The sequence below is a fragment of the Oncorhynchus tshawytscha genome, linkage group LG01 (genome assembly GCF_018296145.1).
Source record: "Oncorhynchus tshawytscha isolate Ot180627B linkage group LG01, Otsh_v2.0, whole genome shotgun sequence".
Classification (NCBI taxonomy): Eukaryota; Metazoa; Chordata; class Actinopteri; order Salmoniformes; family Salmonidae; genus Oncorhynchus; species Oncorhynchus tshawytscha.
In genome coordinates this window covers 51,166,634-51,175,963 of record NC_056429.1, presented here as the reverse complement: position 1 = coordinate 51,175,963, position 9,330 = coordinate 51,166,634, and positions in this window count along the sequence as shown.

Genomic DNA, 9,330 nt, shown 5'->3' with positions numbered 1-9,330 from the left:
TACTATATAATTGCATTTTTGTTTAGTGCACTGAATTAAAGTTCTGCCAACATAGTAGCAGCATTTTAGCCAACATATTTTAGGGCACATAAACTTTTCTTTTTTTTCTTCAGAAAATTCATAGTAGTTTGTAAATTCATATTTAAAAAACGAACTTGTTAAGAATATTGGTCTATTACAGTATTGCATGCACAAATGGGATATTGCCTCAAATTATTCAAAGCGATATAATTTGTGGATTAATATTTATAGAAATAGTCAATAAATAATGAGTAATATACCTCTTGTTTTATTCAAACAAATCGGCTCATTTCTCTGCCATGTTTAGTCATTACACCTTAAATGAAGTTTCTGGTACAGTGAATCTGTGCTGCAATATACTATGAGAAAAGTGACTTTCTCCCATTATCCCATTCTTTTCTAACCTTTCTGAGTGGTGTTATCTGTGGAGATGCTGCATGTTCTAGATAACTAAATCCCCTAAACTGTACAGTGGAAGGCAGCCCTTATCTCAAAAGCAGCACAACATTCACAGGCAGTTGGGCTGGTCATTGGTGCAAAAGAGGAACTTTTAGCAGGAGTGTGTTTTTGGTCTGTTGTTTCCACATGCTACTATGGATTACAACAGCCTCCAAAGAGTTATTTTGATTCCGTCTCTATGAAGGCTAGGTACCTTTAGCTACAGTACAGGTCTGGTAAGGAACTCACTGTGAGTGCGAGGCCAATATAAAGAGCTGTGTCATAGCAGAATTAAGGGCCCTGTAGCCCAACTCCTGACCAGAGGCCAGACAGAGGGAATCTCAGAGCAGAAGTGTGAATCAGCACAATGCACATTCCAATCATGACCAGCAGAGGAGCATGGTTTTCCCAGCTGTAGAGATACCACCCTATTCCAGTGACACAGCAGACCTTCTCACGTGTGGGGCGACACCAGGACACAGGGACACAGTCTAGTTTGAAGAGAGGTTTCATCCATCCCGTTTACAGTACTTGTATTTCTCTCAGCAGGTGGCACAGTTTTGTTTCTTGAGCACTACTTTTGAAACCTTTAGTGACATTAATAAAGTGTACAGGCATAATGGGTTATGAGGAGGTTATAATGCATTGTAAGACTTATACTGAGCTTGGGTATGTCTTGATATCATCTTATATTGATACTGACTGGATAAAAGCCCTTAGTTAAAAATGTCAGTTAAAAATGTCCTACGTTGAGAGACATAACATTTATTTATAAGCCTTATTATAAGACATGATACATAATCATATATGCTTATAACAAGTTATGAAGCATTATACTGGCAGGCTATAAGTGTTACCAAATGATCAATCGCAATGTTTTATTTCACACGGTGGCTTTCATAAACATACAGTAAATACTTGTTGTGGAATGATCATCATATAGACCAGACCACATACACCAAACACAAACACAGACCAATGAACAAAATATCCAGCCTGTTTCTGATTTCATGGATCTGTAAGCAGTATTCACTGCTTCAAATCTGGAAGCACGAACAGCATGTAGCCCTTAATTGGTTTCAACACCTTTATAAGTCAAAGACGTTCAAGACCGGCAATCACGTTAAATAGTCAAATTTATCTAAAAAGTCAATTGGAAAGTGAAAAACACTTCTTTTGGAATGTATTATGCTGTGGAATGTCAGAGTAAATTAAATTCCCCTCTGCACACTGAAGCATCAATTTCCTTATGGTAATTATCTGCTGGAATGAATGTGTTACTAGAAGGAGTCAGGCATGCTTGACATTTAGCCTCTGTATGGAGAAACGAAGACAAAAAAAATAAGATGAGGAAGAGAAATTAATCTACTGGCTAGGCAGGCATTGGAAGATCCTGAAGGATAGTGGGTGATTTAGTCATTGTGTTAGTAAACTCTGCTTTGAAAAGGGGACCAATAATGAGATGCAGTCCATTGGCAATCTTGTGGGAAAGGGAGGGTGTTTTTAGGGGGAGGTAGCTAAAGCAAAACTATCAATACGCTCCTTGGCAATGAAGAGGCATGATGATAATAAATACAAAAATCTCAGTTTATATTTTTTATTATCTCAGTAAACAATGTGCACAGCCCCCGAAGCATACATGTATGTCTGCAGTATGCCTGTGTATCTGAAGCCTTAGGAAAGTTATAGAGAATCTGCTGCTAAACTGCTACCCTGGCAATTAGTAACAAACTACACAGTAAAGAACAGGATGAGTCTAAACGGACTTTTATTTATTTTTTAATTAATTCATAGGAGTGAAATTGTGATTGTCAAGCAGTTCTATCAAAGACAAGTAAGAAAGTTTCTGATACCTGTGACATTGAGCTAATAGTCAGAGACACCTTTTTGTGACAATGACGATAGGAGTTGGCAAAGACACAGATCTGGGACCAGGCTAGTCAGAGACGTCTTGTTTCCTCAGTCAGAGACAGGAACAGAGCAGAACCATGCATATTGATGGTCATTAGCACATGCCAATCACTGAATGTCGAGAAGAGAGGTCCACACCCACACTCTCAGAAAAAAGGGCAAGGTTAGCATACAGTATTGTTCCCTGGGGTAAAAAATATGAAAATACACATAATGTACCTTCAGAGGTACACATATGATCTCACATGGTACTGTTTGGTACCTTTTGGGGTACATGTGTAGATTATCTAGTATAATGGTACATTTTTGCACCCAATATTTTGAAAATAGAGGTATAATAATTGAAGGTATGGCTTAGTGGGGGTGTGGCTTTAAGTTAGTTATTTTTGTGTTTTACCAGTTTAAGTGATCTGTGGTTATTGTAATTATGCCATTCAGAAGTGGAATGGCGGAAAGACGTGTACACGTGAAGGACTTGGCGTAGAGAAGAGGTACATTTCTACCACAAAAAAAACAAATGGCTTTGTAACTGTACCCTAAAAGAGCACATTTTTACCTTTTGGCTATTTTAAAGTACGAACTGCAAGGGTACGATTATGTACCTATAACTAATGGTACAATGGACGCACCTTACAGGGTACCACTACAGTGACAAACATTTGTACTCCTTTAAAGTACAATTCATTAGGGAGTGAATGTTATTTATAATAAGGGCTACATGGAAAAAATCGGGCCTCTCTGAAAAGAAAATGGATGTTCCTCCATTCAGCAAAATATATTTAACCTAAACCCTCGCTGAACCATTTACCCTTACTTCTTGGACAGACCAGAGCCGTAGATATGCAGTTTTAGAAACTGTTCTTTGTCCTGTAAGTATTACATGGCAACGCAGAAATTTTGATAGGGCACAAGGCTGCAAGGCCAAATGGCTGTGGGTTTGCAGACTACCGTTGATAAGAGTACTTTTTGCACCAAAGTACGTTCATCTCTAGGAGACAGAACGCGTCTCCTTCCTGAGCGTTAGGACCATTGCGTGGTCCCATGGTGTTTATACTTGCATACTATTGTTTGTACAGATGAACGTGGTAACTTCAGGCATTTGGAAATTGCGCCCAAGGATGAACCAGACTTGTGGAGGTTTACAATTTTCTTTCTGAGGTCTTGGCTGATTTCTTTTGATTTTCCCATGATGTCAAGCAAAGAGGCACTGAGTTTGAAGGTAGACCTTGAAATACATCCACAGGTACACCTCCAATTGAATTAAATTATGTCAATTAGCCTATCTGAAGCTTATAAAGCCATGACATAATTTTCTGGAATTTTCCAAGCTGTTTAAACGCATAGTCAACTTAGTGTGTGTAAACTTCTGACCCACTGGAGTTGTGATACAGGGGAATTATAAGTGAAATAATCTGTCTGTAAACAATTGTTGGAAAAATTACTTGTGTCATGCACAAAGTAGATGTCCTAACCAACTTGCCAAAACTACAGTTTGTTAACAAGAAATTTGTGGAGTGGTTGAAAAACTAGTTTTAATGACTCCAACCTAAGTGTATGTAATCTTCCGACTTCAACTGTTTATATCGATGCAGTCACGTATTAATCATTACCTCATATCAGTCTCATTCTGAACATTGCAGACTTCTTGAATCTGCACAAACCGAGTCTTACTGATCATTCCGTACCACACAAATTGATTTGATTATTTATTTACTAACAAACAAAACGATAACACAGGATACATACACACACAGTATAGGTTATTGACTAACATAATATGACACTTGTTACAAATGATGTAGAGTTAAAGAGATAGAGAGAACGCGAGAGAGAAAGAGAAGCAACACTTGGATCCATTTGGGAAGTACGTTTACAGTAATCATAATAGCTTGCCCCGAAAGTAATGCATATATTTACGCATTGAAGGTCTTTGTTGTGTATCTCTGTTGGATCCGGGCCTTCGTGAAAAGGGTTCCGCTTCGTAAGAAGGGTTTCGATTGGGCCTTCTCCTTCATTCTTCAGTATAAGGCTCTGATTGTCCAAAAGAGGTCACAGTGTCCCTCTTCTTAGTTGTCTGTGTTTACTTTCAGTGGTCTTCTGAGGATAGCTAATCAGCTGTGTCGATGATCCCCAGAGTGGTGATGAAAGCAGTGTAGGTGACGATAATTTGAAGAGAATAACTGGATGGTCCTACTTAAATTCACTTTCTTAGATACAGTTACTCAACTGTAACCTTGATTGTTAGAGGCTCCTTTGTCTTCTTCAACCTCGTGTTGATATTCAGGGTCATGACCAATGTAGATCTAGCTGGAGCTGGTGGTCCTTCTAGTCTGGTATGTTAATTCTTAAATCAATCTTTTATACCCTTGGGTACAAATAGGCATTTCCGTCATACTGACACACTCTGAGCTCCCTCGGGCGTGGCTAGTTACGAGGCAAAGTATCATCACTTCTATGATCTCGTTAGAGAACTAACATCACAATCCTATTGTCACAAAAATATTCTCTTCATCCATTTTATACACAATGTAAAGGATGTAAACCTGATATACACAATGTAAAAGCTCTTCAAGTTACAATATTTTCGTTATAACGTCTTAATACCATTTTTTACGACGTCAGAAAATAGACATTAATTTCCCATATTCCATCTCTCATCATTCCCAACATTCGGATATTGAAATATATTGTCCCAGTGTTCATTGTTGGATTTTAAGAGTTTTTGGGCAGAAAAATATTCTGTAACAAAGAGAAATTCCATTCACCCATTCTAGACACCAACAGGAGTAGTCTGCTGCCTACAATTTACAATCAAACGTGATAAAACCCTCACATCAATCCCTCCCCTATGCGGGTGAGAGGGCTCAGTAGACACTGATCCACTGTAACCTGATCTTTGGATCCTCACAGGAGAGTCATGACAATCTTGAAGCATGGATTCTGATTGGTCATACTAGTATTGAATAGACCTTAGCACAGGTACTTCCTGTTTGAGTTTCTGCCAATAGGAAAGGAGGAGAATTAGATTTGCAGAAGGGATGGCAGGGGAGGGCCTTGTAGACATTTCGAAAAGTTGAGTAGCAGTGGTACAATGATTTCCCAATGCGAGTACTACAGTCAATGTGTTGGTAGCGTTTTCCTCAGTTTTGCTTTGTTTTTATGCAAACTGGTTTCCAGTCCAGTTTAGTTCTTTGAGGGCCATTGTGGTTTTGGCTTGAGGGGGAATATACATGGTTGTAACTATAACCAAAGATAATTATCGGTCGGCATTTGATTGTGAGGTATTCTAGGTCGGGTGAACAAAAGGACTTGAGTTTCTGTATGTTATCACAATCATACCATGAGTAGTTAATCATGAAACATACACCCCTGCCTTTCTTCTTCCCAGAGAGTTCTTTATTCCTGTCTGCGCTATGTACTGAGAACCCAGCTGGCTGTATGGATGGGGACACTATATCCCGAGAGAGCCATGTTTCTGTGAAACAGAGTATGTTACAATCCCTGAATTCTCTCTGGAAGGAGATCCTCGCCCTGAGCTCGTCTATGTTATTATCCAGAGACTGAACATTAGCAAGTAATCTACTCGGAAGCGGTGGGTGGTGTGCACACTCCTGAGTCAGACTAGAAGTCCACTCTGACTAGCTCTTCTTCGCCGGCGGTGTTTTGGAGCAGTCTCTGGAATACGTTAAATTGCCCTGGAGGGTACGAACAAAGGATCCAATTCGGGAAAGTCTTATTCCTGGTGGTAATGCTGGTGAGTTACCACTACTCTGATTTCCAAAAGTTCTTTCCGGCTGTATGTAATAACACAAAACATTTTCTGGGCAAGAAGATGAAGAAATAACACACACAAAGAACTAGTCCAACGTGTCTTAGGAGCTAGAAGCAGAGTTTCCCTATCTGTCGGCGCCATCTTACTATCTTAAAATACCCCACCAGACACGCCACTATGGGTTTCTTCACTGTACCCAAACCAAAAACGGATTTAATGTGTTTAGGGCCATGTTTAGGTCCCTTCCCATTTTTAAACATTTTGTTATGTCACAGCCTTATTCTAAAATGGATTCAATAAAAAATGTCCACACAAAGAAAGATATTTTTGCAAATGTATTAAAAATAAAAACAGAAATACCTTATTAACGTTAGTATTCAGACCCTTTACTATGAGACTCACAATTGAGCTCAGGTGCATCCTGTTTCCATTGATCATCCTTGAGATGTTTCTACAACTTGATTGGAGTCCACCTGTGGTAAATTAAATTGACTGGACATGATTTGGAAAGGCACACACCTGTCTATATAAGGTTCCACAGTTGACAGTGCATGTCAGAGCAAAAACCAAGCCACGAGGTTGAAGGAGCGCTCCGATACAGGATTGTGTCGAGGCACAGATCTGGGTAAGGGTACCAAAATATTTCTGCAGCATTGAAGGTTCCCAAGAACACAGGGGCCTCCATCATTTATAAATGTAAGAAGTTTGAAACAACCAAGACTCCTACAGCTGGCCACCCGGCCAAACTGAGCAATCGGGGGAGAAGGGCCTTGGTCAGGGAGGTGACCAAGAACCCAATGGTCACCCTGACAGAGCTCTAGAGTTCCTCTGTGGAGATGGGAGAACTTTCCAGAAGGACAACCATCTCTGCAGCACTTCACCAATCAGGCCTTTATAGTAGTGGCCAGATGGAAGCCACTTCTCAGTAAAAGGCATCCTGAGAATCCAGCTACACAGCCCGCTTGGAGTTGGCCAAAAGGCACCTAAAGGACTCTCAGACCATGAGGAACAAGATTCTCTGGTCTGATGAAACCAAGATTGAACTCTTTGACCTCAATGCCAAGCGTCACGTTTGGAGGAAACCTGGCACCATCCCTACAGTTAAGCATGGTGGTGGCAGCATCATGCTGTGGGGATGTTTTTCAGCTGCAGGGTCTGAGAGACTAGTTAGGATCGAGGGAAAGATGAACAGAGCAAAGTACAGCGAGATCCTTGATGAAACATTCTGCAGAGCGCTCAGGACCTCAGACTGGGGCGAAGGTTCACCTTCCAACAGGACAACAACTCTAAGCACACAGCCAAGACAATGCAGGAGTGGCTTCAGGACAAGTCCATGAATGTCCTTGAGTGGCCAAGCCAGAGTTCGGACTTGAACCCGATCAAACATCTCTGGAGAGACCTGAAAATAGCTGTGCAGCGGCGTGCCCCATCCAAACTGACAGAGCTTGAGAGGATGTGCAGAGAAGAATGGGGTAAATTCCCCAAATACTGTACAGGTGTGCCAAGCTTGTACCATCATACCCAAGAAGACTCGAGGCTGTAATCGCTGCCAAATGTACTTCAACAAAGAGTAAAGGTTCTGAATACTTATGTAAATGTGATATTTCAGTTTTTCAATTTTTTATACATTTGCAAACATTTCTAATTACTTGTTTTTGATTTGTCATTATGGGTTATTTTGAGTAGATTGATGAGGGGAAATAAACAATGTAATCAATTTTAGAATAAGGCTGTAACGTAACAAAATGTGGAAAAAAGGACTCTGAACACTTTCCAAAAATGCACTGTATTTTATGTTTTGTGTGGACTCCATGCTGCGGCATGTGCAATAGCTAATGGGGATCCTAATAAACTAAACGTTATATGTTCCATCTATCTGTCATCTTCATTCCATGCCTATTCTAGTCAATAAAAAATCCTTAAAATATAAGAGAAAAACTAACAATGATCAAGCATATACAGATAAATGATATGATAAAAGATTCAAGTATGTAGGACTCCAGGAGCTGTATGACAGCTGCATGTAAAGGAAAGCAAACACAAAACTACTCATGGTATGACACTATTCACATTTGAACCTTATCAACTCCCTCTCTCTGTGGAAGGAGAGAGTGAAAACATTTCCATTTCAGCCCCAACTGTTTCAAACACATGAGGTTTGACACCAGAGGTGTCAGCAGTCAGGCTGTTGAACCATCAGGGAGGAAATCCTTCAATCGGTCCAGAGGCCCTACAGGTAGTGAAAGCTAATGTGAATTGAAAAGGTCTTACACCCACTAGCTAAACGATTATTGTATCCTCGTGAACTGTGTTTGATTATTGAATTGAAACATGTTGATTTCTAATGGTGCATAACCAGGGGTGGTATTGAAGAGGAACATGTGGGAACATGTCTGTTGTTTTTTGAAGGTAAATCCTAGAGTTTTATTTGATTGAGTTCACTGTGAATTTCTTCCAACCCATTCTACAATTCCTTCCACTCCTGCGCAACAAAATTACTTTTGGAGAATTTTTACTACTCCAAACCATTCTACAACCCTCTCGAGTCAATCTCACCGAGCTAAATCCTGGCAAGACCCTTTTCAACGCAGAAACACATATTAGATGATGGACAAGAGACAGGAAAGCCGCACACCCCAGTTTCCTGTCAACAGACGAACCTGTAACAGCACTCTGTCTTTTATTCACCTTACTGCAGATCTAAGCGCTCACTTCAAAAATTTACCCGTCTAGATTTGTATTACTCAATAAGTGTTATACCTGCATGATATACCTACTGTAAAATAGATCACTTATGGGGAAATTTACATTGACTACACACACATGCACATTTCTTATTCATTGCAGCCTTCCTAAAGAACTGGGTCTTTGGTTAGTGCTCTCACTGTTTTCTTATTCGGAGTGGCTGCGTGGCCGGATTCTCTGGACGCCTCTTCTCGACAGCTAAACAACTGTACCTTTACACACACATGCACACACACACACACACGCGCAGGCTGGAGAGGACAATGATAACTAAAAGCTCACAGCCCTGAAGTCACAAAACCACTCATCTAAATCAGGGGAATTATGCTAATGAGGTCTTTCATTATTCTCCAACTCAGCCAGAATCAGTCATTGACATCACATCATTATAGATCTATTCACACACACAGATTGGATGGCATAAAATGGACGACTACACGTTC